The sequence below is a fragment of the Pholcus phalangioides genome, unplaced genomic scaffold, assembly GCF_987345545.1.
Source record: "Pholcus phalangioides strain wild (caught in Gottingen) unplaced genomic scaffold, Ppha-v1.0 ptg000017l_1, whole genome shotgun sequence".
NCBI classification, from domain to species: domain Eukaryota; kingdom Metazoa; phylum Arthropoda; class Arachnida; order Araneae; family Pholcidae; genus Pholcus; species Pholcus phalangioides.
In genome coordinates this window covers 37,151,584-37,164,840 of record NW_028301610.1, presented here as the reverse complement: position 1 = coordinate 37,164,840, position 13,257 = coordinate 37,151,584, and the positions used below count along the sequence as shown (strand labels likewise).

At 36.3% G+C, this 13,257-nt stretch overlaps 1 long non-coding RNA gene across 1 annotated transcript; it reads left to right on the top strand.

Moving 5' to 3' along the window:
- The first annotated feature begins 1,023 nt into the window (after positions 1–1,023).
- On the top strand, positions 1,024–11,113 carry LOC149072976 (uncharacterized). The gene is made up of 3 exons (XR_016194405.1): positions 1,024–2,204; positions 2,367–2,565; positions 11,018–11,113. It is a non-coding gene; the product is annotated as an uncharacterized LOC149072976 (long non-coding RNA).
- The last annotated feature ends 2,144 nt before the right edge of the window (positions 11,114–13,257 follow it).

Here is a 13,257-nt window from a genome sequence, read left to right as displayed (position 1 = left end):
GCCTTTCGACGCCAGAGATATCATGAAAAATAAGACACGCTATGGCGTGGTGATTTTATGTCATGTAAGCAACGATTGAGACTTGACTGTGTCGCAGAGCCGTCTGAAGAGCATCATGGGCTCCCGGGCCAAGTGACTTTTCTGAGGCCCTAAAAAGTGAATTTTTGAAAAATTCAACTACTTATTTTTCTGAGGCCCCCGGGCCGTGCCCGATTGGGTCTATGCTTTAAGATGGCACTGCAGTGTAGCGTGAGAAAGAAAATATATATTTGAAGTAACTATACGATCGCAGAGTATTTTACTTTTAATAAACTTGTATTTAATTTTTAATGGAATTCTGCGCGCGTGATCATGGCACTCTTTTCCTTAAAAATTAATTCTCATGGCTAAAATATAAATGAAATATTTTTTTAGCATTTCCCGAAACTTAAATGAGTGATTCATTGAATTGTTCTAAACTTATATTGATTTCAGCCAGAACAATAATAAATATACGTTTCTTATAGTTATTTTTAGTTATATTTAGTTAGTAGTTAGTATTTTAGTAGTAGTTATATTTTTTATCAAGCATAATAGGTTACAGGATAGAAGATACGAATGTAAACAAAGAGTAAAATACTCTGAATATTAATGGTTTTTTTCCCCGTTTAAAATGGAAAGCAAGTACCATCGTTAACTGAAAAAGATTTTTTGCAACACTAATTTCGCACGAGACATTTCTGCAAGCGAAAGCTAAAAATCAAAAGTCAAAATGTCGGCATGACCCATATTTTCTAAAGAATTTGAAAATCAATTTTTCTCAACACCTCCATTTTCCTGAAAAAATAATCAGTCAACACGTTATAATTTTTTTTCCATTCTTGCGCTTTCAAAACTGCTTTGCAGCACCCCCTGCATCAAAACCTCTGCAACATGCCACCTGTTTCAAAGAATATTCTTTTTTAGATCAGCGCAGCTGATAAATGCCTTCTCCCCTCCCCCCCTTCACATCGAGAATAATAATAGTAAAATAGAAGAGAGAAACTCTATCGTTTTCTGTTAGTTATGCTGTATGCATTACATCCATATGTGTTATGGACATCTTTTTCTCAGCCACCTCGTTGGACATTTTGCCTGTGGTGGCCTTGTATTTGTACTACCTCGAACGAAAAGAAAAACCATACATTCTCTCCTGTTATCAGACTTTAAATAAAAGCTGACTCCGCCCACTGGATCACAGGTTAGGGGAAGGATAGAAAACATGTTATCAGAGAAAGACTGTTGTACAGAGTTAGCTGGGCCTGTCATTGCCGAAATGAGAGGGTTTTAAGAACCAGAGATATTTCAGGATTGCCAAAATAAAGTGCATCAAGTTAGACGAGATATCTCGTCATTGCTACTGTAAGAGCAAACTTTCCATTGAACTATCAGGCAGAGCTGCAATTTCTATTCAAACATATTTTAATATAAATGAAATTTTTGTGTGGAAATGAAATTGTAAGGAGCATTTTTTTTCCGGACCTAAACTTTTTTTTATGCCACACACTAATTCTATCGTTATAAGGGATACAACCACAAAATGTTTCATCTATGGCCCTCACATTCCATAGGCTGAGATTGACGGGCCCACAAGCCATGATTTTCCACGGACTGTCTATAGTGAATTATAATGTAAAAAATAATGAGATTTATTCCGGATCCCCAGGCTGGAGCTCTTGCTAGCCGCATCCTTATGCAGGTCATGGTTTCACCCATAGAAAAAAAAAAGTAAGGATAAAGGAATATTATTCTATGTCTATAGTTTCACCTAATAAGGAACAAGTTTTGTGTCAGATTTTCTCTTCTACAATTTTTTTTCATTGCCATATTTTTGTCCAATAATCCTTTTTCTGTTTTGAATTGATGACCCCTTCATCTTGTGCGATTGATCCCAGACTCTACCGACCGGCCAATTTTCGTCCCGACACCAGTGCACTGTGTCCTACTACATTGCTTTTATTTTACGTTTCAACTTTTTCATGATTAATAAGATTTAATAGACCGAGCAACATAAAAAATTTCAATTGGAGAAGTTTTAATTGATTACCTTTCCTTTCAGCTAAACCGCGTTGTACAAATCGCTGATGTGACCACATCAAATCTGAAATAACTTGCCAATAAAACTCAACAGAGCAGAGAACCTAATCGAGAAGGGAATAAGGGGCAAAATGCCGGCAATTTATATTGTGAGTATTAATAAGTTCTTTACTTATAATCATTAATAATCCCTGAATATTCAATTTTACTTTTATTTTTTGAGAATTATCAAGCGTCCTAATTAACCAACCAATGTCACTGAAAATTTTAATGGTATGATATTTTAGTCTTTTTCTTATCGTATCTTTTAGCTGCGGAGTATTATCTTTTCACGTCGAAAAATACCTGTCACAAAAGTAGTCAAAAATAAAAGGAACATTTTTGCTTATCTTGCACTAGTCATCAAGTCAGCTGTGCACAGATAAACATTTCAGACCTCATGGACAAGTTGGGATTCAAAATAACAAGAGCAAAAGTTCTTTTCGTATGATGGACGATCTGAATTATGCTGTAAGTAATACACTGTAAAATATGTTTTTACTTCTCACGCACAACTGCAGTAAAACCTTGGTAAGTTGTCACTCAAACTGTCAAGAAATTATGATGGCTTAATCTTAATTGAAGTGCCGTTAGTTTCAATGTGCAATACTGTAAAAATCGTATAAATTTAAAGTACTATAACATTTGTTGAAATATGAATTAAAATTACAATATTAATGAAAAATTTATAGATTAAAAAAGACAAACGAAATTTCTACCTTTCTTGAGCTTTTAGGATTTTACTTATTACGGTAAAATACACTGGTACATTTATGATTTATATACTAGTAATTTTTCATTCGGGCTACTCAGAGCAACTGTTTAAAATAATTACCTTTTCTCTACAACATAACTATCGCACATGAATTTTACACAAGCATGGCATTCAATTTCAGTGGTTTGAGTTCAACAGTATTTCATGATACAAATACAAGGTAATCTCGGACACAGAGGTCCAATTTTTACTTGGAGAGAGGGTCCTTGCCAGGGCTAAGCGGACTTTAGAAAGCCTCAATTTGGGAACAAAATGCTTGGTTTCTCAACCGAAATATTTTGTTTACGTTTGCAGCCCCAAAATTAATGAGGGCTCATGCAAAAATCAGGTCCAGCTTGAACGTTATAACAACTTTTTTTTTTTTAGTGGATAAATGAACTTTCTCAGTGGAACTTCTGGTGTGTAAGATGTAAACTCCATATTGAAAGTACGAACTTGAAGGGTTAGCAACTATTTATTAAACTATTAACAATTAAACATTCAACGATTAAATATTAGGTCATAATTAATTACATAAAATTGAGAATTGAGATCATCAGCACGACCAGCGCGGATATGGTGGCTAGAGGCAGAGTGAGGTAAAGAACAGCAGCGCTTTCAGGTTGATTGTGGTTTTTATGCCGGTGGACTGCAGCGCCAGATTGTGCACGCCACAGTACGGCAATTTGCATACGCCACAGGGTAACTCCACCGATGGACGAGGAACTGTAGTTTTAGACTTTGAATGTTACCGTTTTTACAGAGCGCGGTCATTCCAGACGGTTCGTGCTGAACACTTGATTTGGATTGTTCTGGACCTTCGGACGAGTGCTCCAAATATGCAGGCTTCAGCCGGTCGAACGATACTGTAGACTTACGAGTACCAATGAGGATCGTAAAGAACTTGGGGTGGCGTTTGAGAACAGCATATGGAACATCATAAGGGCACTGCAGCGGCGGTCGAACAGAGTCACGCCTCAAAAAGACATGACTACAGGTAGCGAGTCTTTGAGCACGAGCAGTGTATGGGAGCCATGATGAGCCACAGGAGCAGGACGGAGTTTACACATGAACTCCCTCAAGTTATCAGTGAAAGCGACTCCGGAACTGCAGGTGGCTTGTAAAGGATCGAAGAGCTCGCCGGCAGTTTCAAAGTTGTTCCATACAGCATCTCCGCTGAACTGAGTCCGATATCGTCTTTTACAGTAGCTCGAGTGCCTAGGAGGACAAACAGCAAGCAATGTGTCCAAGGCGACGAGGAGTGGCATCGTATTACAGACTTTAGTTGTCGATGATACCTATCGACCGTCCTATTTGACTAAGGAGGATATGCTGTAGTGTAAATTCACTTCACGCCAAGGAAATGGACGAGTGCTTGGAAGAGACGACTTTCAAACTGCGCACCTTGATCGGTTGGTGGTTATGCGAGACGACACGCCGAAGAACCTGGATATCCATCTTGTTATGAATGCTTTCGCCACTGTCGACGCTTCGATGTCAGCAACGGGATAGCATAGCCTCTGGCCATAGGGAGAATCTGTCAATCAGAGTCAGACAATATCACTATTCCTGTGAGGAAGGTAACGGACCAACGAGATCCGCATGCACATGGGAAAAACGCGCACGGGGAACAGAAAAATCACTTAATGCACTGAACGAATGACGGCGTATCTTAGACTTTTGACAGGAAAGAACTTTTACACCACTGAGCACAATCTCGAGCAAGGGAAGGCCAGATAAATCTGTCCTTGATCAGACGCACTGTTTACCGAATTCCTGTATTGGATAATCCGTGTATTAATAGGAATATATTCTTGTGAAATGCTGGTGGTATATATGGTCGTATTTTTCCTGTAGATACATTACAGTATACAGAAAATTTTGTATCAGGAAGACAATTTTTGCAGCGAAAGTACATTAGTAGTAGACCAACTCCAAGTGAGATAATAACATCCCGCTGAGCTACAGCCTATTGAGAATAATCGATAGAATTAGGACAATGAAGTTTCGATGCGAGACAATGCATCGGCAACTGTAATTTTCAGTCCTGAAACGTAACCTATCAGTCGTGAATTGGCTGGTGAAATCAAGCTTATGGGATTGTCTTTGAGAACACTTTCCCAGCTTCTGTCGAAATGCATGAGTAAGTGGACGATGGTCAGTCAGAATTGTTAATGACCGACCTCTAAGCATGTATTGAAAATATTGAACTGAAGCATGGGCAGCAAGGAGTTCCCCCATCATAACCACTATAACGACATTCCGTTGGTGTGAGTTTCCGTGAAAAGAAGCCAAGGGGTTGCCAACAATTTTCGACAAATTGGTGCAGAGCACCACCAGAAACAATAGAGGGAGCGTCAACGTTAAGCGTTAACGGAGCCGAAGGTACAGGGTGAGCCAACAGTGCTGCTTGTGCAATTTCAGTTTTACTTACCTGGAAAGCTTCGGAGGTTTCGGTTGCCCAGTGTATAGTGAACATCTTTTTCAGCTGTCAAAACTCTCGTAATTAGTGCGCGTCTTTTTCGTACCCTTGTGGGTTCCATAATAACAACAAAATTCACCTTGAGCCACTTCATATATATTTATGTATATATTTATCTCATATGCAGTGCTATTCAATGTTATACTTATCCAAAATAGCCTAATTGAGATTCTAAGTTAAACCCCCTGCCAGTTTGTAACATTTATATATATATCCATATATTTATCTTGGGGGTACATTCAATTCCCCTTTTCACTAGACTTATTCTAATATATTTTCATTGGGTATCTATATTATATCATTATCCACCAAATCAAGACCACTGCGTATTACTGTGTATTATTGGATAGATAATGAACTATATGTTCATTATCTATCTAATTGGATCAGCTTGAAGAGTGGTCTAATTGCTACATCACCACACTATATATTCTCATAATAGTGATTATATTCTATATATCGATTCATTAGGTATATTTTATTACCTGGTTGCCAACCATTCTGCTGGAAGTAATTGACTGTATATACACATAGAGGGATCATTATACTATTGAGATATTCTGATAATCAATATTGAAGCAATCTATTGGCTCTCATTGTGTTTCCATGGTTACCAACGTAAAAATGTTGGAAAATTTTGTCGAACTTTAAATTTTCAATATCCCGTAACCTTATTGAGCTATTTTCTTGCGTTTTGCATATATTATTATTTTGATCTTGCTACCAATCAGTTTAAAAACTGTATTTTTGATGGATCTGTATATTAAAATCAATCAAGCTTCCTATTTAACCTACAGTGCTGATATTGGTGTCAAATTAAAGTGCTCAGTGACCAAGTCTGTAGATACCAAACACGACTTGTTCCTTTTGACCATCTTATATTGGTATATGTGCTGTTTATCCTCTACGAAAATTTTTGCATTTTTGGCAACTTTTTGCAAAATGTGATTTTTTTTTAAATTATTATTATAATTATAATAATAATAATAATACTTTCTTTGCATATACATATCCCGCTTGACTGCATATTGATTCTCGTGTACCATATTGTCCCTTATATATAAATATTCATACGTCCTCTTGAAATTTTGGGTATTTTTTTGCATAATTTGACAAACTCTTCAAAGTTTTATACTTTTTGCATCTTGTACCATGGAACAGAATACCCGAAGCAAAATAATGATGAATGAGATTACCAGTGATATCAAAACAATGCAACAGAGACTGAAATACCGTCTTCGCTCCCACACCAAACCAAGGGTGTTGAATGATGCATTGATGGAATATAGGAAAACCCATCAAAACCTAATGGATGACGAGGACACTGAGGAAGACTTAACCCCCACGTTGGAGATTACGACTGGTTCTTTCAGAGAATCAATCGGAGTATTAAGAGGAGGATACAAAAAAATCTAGAATCTCTGAAAACATCAATTATACTATCCCAACGGGAAATAGAGATCTCTGATATTGTTAATGACACTACAATTAGAGAACTCAACTACACAGCTCCGAAAGAATCAACAACGATTCAAGACCTCATAAATTTATGATGTCACTACCCCACAAGATGACAATGGAAGGACGAGTCATCTCGCTTAACACCTAATTGATGAGCAAATGGGTTTGATAAATTGCGGACTAGAAGCCAGCATCAGTTTTATTGGGTTGAGTTCACTCGCTCCGGCGGATTTAATGAAAATATACAAAATAGAAATATTGTGTGGGGGAATATATACAATCAGGGATCACCCGTGCCATCTTGCTTAGCACCTCATTCGGTGAGCAACATGAATACGACAATATGAGTACGCACGTGTGTTGTGGACATGAAATGCGTGACAATGGAAGCTGCGTTAATAATGAAATAGCAGTCATTTTGCAGGAACTAATTGATGGAGCCTTAGCACACAACGAACGAGAAAATATTGAACGGGGAATTCAACCATGGATATCTTAGCTAACATCCCCATCCAAGAATGTACAACGGACAATACTGAGCCGATTAACTCCATCAATTCACAAGTTTTCCCATCCAAATTCTTCTCAGTGTCTCCTTTTCGCAATTCAAAAGATGACGCGGGCATACCTACCAATAATCATATGGAAAAGAACAACATTAACCAGGAGGAAGACTGCGAAACGGCAACAGGACAACTGGGTAAATCATTCAAAGACCTTTTGTAAAGTAAGTACATTAAGATCCTTCGACAAGTTACTCAGGAGAAGTCTTAAATCAACCAATGGGAAGAAACAACAAAACCAGGAAAAACGGAGCAACGTAATCACACAAACCTTTTGAGACGCAGGAACCACGAGCTTCCACGTCTAAGAACTCTAGTGGAACGAACCTATTCGATGTACTTCCACCTAAAACATTCATAAAAGGCGTATTCAACATCCAGGATATCTTCCAGGAGCTGACTAAAATCATCAGATATTCAACTGGAGAAGGGAATAATTTCAGGTTTAGAATTCCCACTTTTCATGCACAATGAGGAAACAGAATATCAAGACCAAACAACACAATCAACAGACGAGATCCAAGAATATCCTAGAAATTCTCAACCGAAAATTCAACAAGATGCAACATTTATACCACAGACCAGGATAAACTACTCTTTGACAAAAGTGGAATTCATTTCCACTTTGTCTACTTTGTCTTTTTTCCAATTCATCACACTCCAGAACTTAGCAATACATCCTAATTCTGCGATAATTTTTGTCCCAAACGTTGCAATTTTGCTGCTATTTGCGGCAAAAAGGCAAAATCACGAGCTGGCTTTTTGATACCAGAATGAAGCAAAACTGATATTACAGCACCAGTATCAACAAGAAAACTAGTCCCTGTAATACGATCACGAACAAAAAGGCGACCTTGTTCCAGGCTAACATCATGCGTCGACGCTAACGATGAGATGCTCTCTGTTTTTCAGAAAACAGTTTTCAGAATTTTGGGGATCGTTAAACTGACAAAAGCTAGTACATTTCTTAACTTTAATGCCAAAATTCAAATGATACCAACACAGTCGTTTTCAAGAAAATGATTGATTTCTATATCGCTCTCCTGAACGAGATCGAGAGCGTTGTAATCTATATAGCTTATTTTCAAGGACTTCAATCCTAGCGATTACAGCCGCAATATCCGATTTGGACGAAACACTAGCGCACGTGACTGGGGACACCTCATTTATTCCGTCTGCCATAATAGCTAATTTAGATAAATCTTGATCACTTAGACAGAATTTGTTGCGTATTTGGGGGTAATCTTTGCAACCACAATTTTTTTAAAACTTCGTCGCTCAAGTTTTTCCCAGCAAGATTTCGCATTTCGATTAACAACATGGAAAGATTTTGTCACCAAGATCTAAGTCTTGGTGCAATTTACGTAAACGACGAGTTTCAGAATCGGCAAGCTGGACGATGATTCTATTTTTTAGACCTGTCGTACATGTGTACCACAGGTGGATTTTGCAACAAATCGCTAACCGCGTCGAGAATTTCTGGCTCAAGAGTGAAGACAAGACAAATGAAATTTAGTTGAATCTTTAGCTATACCAAAAACTTTGAACGACGATTCCAACCGGTAAAAATACACAGGTTTGGATTCGCACTCCAAAAGGGCGGTGCTCTAAAAACCAGTTTTGCCAACTCGGAAGTCTTGCCATTTACTTTGCCATCAGAGTGAGTGCAAAAAACTAATATTTATTTACATATATATTCGTTTACATACACAAGATTTTATTTGGTCATTCAAGTATTACGTCAGCATCGTGGAGGGGGGAGTGGGTTTCGGATTTGCTGACAAGGGGGGGGGGTCAAAAATGGCTAAAAATCTGCTTACGTAATACTTGAATGGCCCCTAATTATAATTTAGTCGCAAAAGAAATTTTAGGGGACAGAATGATGCGATAATAACAAAAAATGAAAATGTACACATGCACTTACGATCGGCTCCAGCACAACGGGGAGCAAGCACTCACACGGTTAATGACGACACGATTGATGTCACAGAATACATCCAAACTTTTGCGCGATTGAAATTTAGCGATTCACAGGAACGTGGCAAAGATGTGACGACTCCATTTGGAAGTACGAACTTGAAGGGTTAACAAATATTTATTAGCCTATTAGCAATTAAACATTCAACGATTAAATATTAGGTCATAATTAATTACATAAAATTGAGAATTGTGATCATCAGCGCGGATGTGGTGGCTAGAGGTAAGGAACAGCAGCGCTTCCAGGTTGATTGTGGTTTTTTATGACGGTTGACTGCACCGTCAGATTGTGCATGTCACAGCACGGCAATTTGCATACGCCACAAACTTTCGTGACTTGGGTTGTTCCGTTTTGGTACATAAGGCTTTTATGGTCGCTTTTTTTTTTTATGGAAATGACGTTTTATCAAGCTTTTTGTTTATTGGGAGTCATAGAAATAATCTGTTGCTCTCGCAATTTTTTTTTAAATGACGAGTTATCCGAATGTTAGCGACGAGTAAACGAGGATTTTATAACATTGTCATGTATGAAAGCTAGACGGGACTGAAGAAAAATGACGACTTATTGGGGTGATGACTAACCGAGGTTTTACTGTAACTATATCAGATAGATTTAAAATTTCTTATGTGATCACCATACCTATTTCACCACAAATGTAACTATTGGGTATTGTAAAAAGAATTTTTGTTTTTGAAATTGTATAAGACTACAGTCCTTATTTTTTCCTTTTCATGCCAAGCTTAATCCAATCTATCCTCACACAAAACAATTTACTATTATAAAAGTTTGTTGCATCTCCCATAACGGACACTCCTCATCAGAGAGCATTTCCCGTTAATGGGCTGTTTCTCAAATCCCGTGGATTAAGGATTCGATGCATTTCATCATCTATTAGCGGATGAAATTTTTTCGATCTCATGACTGTCCGTTATAGAGAGGTTTCATTTTACTATTTAAAGACCAATCTGGTGTCTGTGTGTCTGCTTATGTCTCAGTGCCTAGTGGGTTACTTTTCTTATAAGTTTCACACGATGAAATTCACAAATACCCTCGCAATCGGCGAATTTGTACCACGTGTACACTTTTAGGAAACTGTGAATGTAAATAAATACAGACCTGCTGATCTGTGAGAATATATTCAATAACATCCATTTTCAACAAAACAAAAACTTTTATTTATTACTTGACTTTCTCTGTTTTTTGTGGTCATTTTGGGTTAATTGATACTAAAAAAAAGGATATTTTTTAAGAAAAAGACGAAAATAACGTTGCGTTTTTAGATCAGCCGTAGGAGAAAAAAACTTATTTTATAAAACCGTAGAAGCCATGGCTCACCTTTCAAAAATTATTTTTAAGAGGTATGTTTCATTTTTTTAAATGATATTTATTTCATTGATAGTCTATAATCTTGAATCTTTAGACATATTATCTCGATAATGAGAATTTTCATTACCAAAATGATTTTCGTGAAGAATCTGAAAAAATTTTTTTTAGACAAAATTAACAAGAGAATAAATTTAATTAATCAATTAAATTTGCAAGAGAATAATTGATAATGTGAATTGTTTTCTGTATTTTACGGCTCTGATATTTTATAGATATTTTGTGAATGCATGTTTAAAAATGAAGATTGTGTCTTTTAGAATCACGCACATAATCTTATTTTTCTTTCTCTCTTTTTATAGTGAAGCAGCCGTGGCAAAGAGACATTATTGTATGTTTGTGCGAGTAACATTTATTGTGCTATATGCTATTTTTATACACATCATGAATAGACATTATTTCAGGCACAAAATGTATCGACTTCATATATTTTTTGTATATGTAACATAAGTAGACATTTTTCTGTGAGTAACACGGGTAGAGACATTATTCATGCTTTAAATACAAAATTGAGACCATGAATAATTCTGCATAAAATATATATAGTTTTCATATATTTTATACGCAACATACATCTATACAAAAATTTCTTGCACTATTTTCGATGAGTTTTTGCTATGACATATGTTCCCCATCTATTGCCCTAAATATGTACTATGAATTGGCATCTAGCCCTTCCCCCTTAATTTCGTTTATTCATTGTATTTATTCCGTGGTGAATTATTCGTATTTTTTCCTCTTGAGAATTTTTGCCCCATCATTTTTTTGATTCGAGCAAAGAGATGGCTGTCATCAAACTTCGTATCTCAGAAAGGAAATTTGCATATTAAAGCATGAGTTTGTAAAGGTAGCAGCGTATGAAGACGATTTTGTACCTCATACAGCTGTTTTTTCAGTAATATTGACTTTAAAGAAGCCGCCAGTTGCTAGAAGACAGAGCACCAAGAGCGACATCTCTAAAAGCATTCAATAAACTCTATGAACACTCCAAAACGTGAATAGCCAGAAGAGGGTCTCCTACTGATAGTCAGTAATAACAGCCATATTTTAGTCCAGGAAATTTTTGTGCAGAAAAGTGTATTGTTTCTATATAATTTTTTATGAAACGTGTGTGTGTGTATATATATATATATATATATATATAAATATATATATATATATAAATATAAAATCGCTATCTGACAACCCCCTGAAACTGAAGGGATCGGATTAGTGACGTGAAACTCGTGTTACAGACAGGTGCCCAGAACTATAAAATAGGAAAAAAGTTCACTTGTCTTATTTGAAATCTTCAAATCCTGAAATAGGTGAAATTTTGAACAACATGACTTCCAGAGTTATGAAGTGAGAGGTAAAAGGTCCTCTACTCAGGACGGCCGGAATCCCCAGAATTTTTAGGCTTTCTAAATTAAATTTATACACTAGTGTAGAACAGGGCCGTAATTAGAATTTTTGCCGCACCCATGGATTTGAAATTCGATAACTTTATAATGGGGTTCTTTGTTTCTACCTAAAATTTGGCGCCCGGGGCAGTTGCCCCTCTGTACAACTCTAGTTCCGGCAATAGTGTAGAATGGAAAATTAATAAAATACATATACGGGTCCCCAGGATGGAAACTTGTCAGCCTTACCTTATGAGGTTGCGAACCGCTGATTTAGCGGATTCTTCAGTACAATCTCGACCAAAGAGATCACGCCATTTCGAAAGAAAGCATCACTAAATATGCGAGATTTCATTTTCACTAACTCAACTGACTCATCAAAATAACATCTTCCGGTATGAATGATTGTGTACTCATAAAAGATTTAATTTTTACAAACAGAATTCATAAAACTCATCATAACTGTATCTTTCGGTGCAAATAATTCTGTACGTATGAAAGACGTCATTTTACAAAGTTTATTCCAAATGAAGCGGTTGAATTAAAAAAATTTTGTACATAAGAAACATTTAATTTTTTACTAACGGAATTAATCTCATTAACAAACAATTTTATAAATATAAAAGAATTCATTTTTACTCACGTAATTCAACTACCTCATCGTGTAACTACACATCTTTCGGTACAAACAAATTTGCACGTATGACAGATTTCATTGTTACTAGCTGAATTCAACTATGTATAACAAATGTCTATTTACTAACAAAATTCATCATATAACAACATCTTTCAGTACAAATAATTTTGTACGCATGAACGAAGTCATTTTTACTAACGGAATTCATAAAACTCGTAACAAGTCTTGTTACAAATAATTTTGTACTAATTAAGCATGAAAGTGAATTCAACTGCATTTCTCAGTACAAAAAATTTTGTACGTATGAAAGATTTTATTTTTACAAACGGAAATCAACAACTCACCATATAACACTACATCTTTCGGTACAAATAATTTTGTGCGAATGAAGCATGAAAATTTTGATTTTACCAATTGAATTCAACAGATTCAGTACAAAACAATTTTCTACGAACTCATGATTTCATTTTCACTAACGGACAATTTTCTCATATAACTACATATGTCGGAACAAATGACCTTG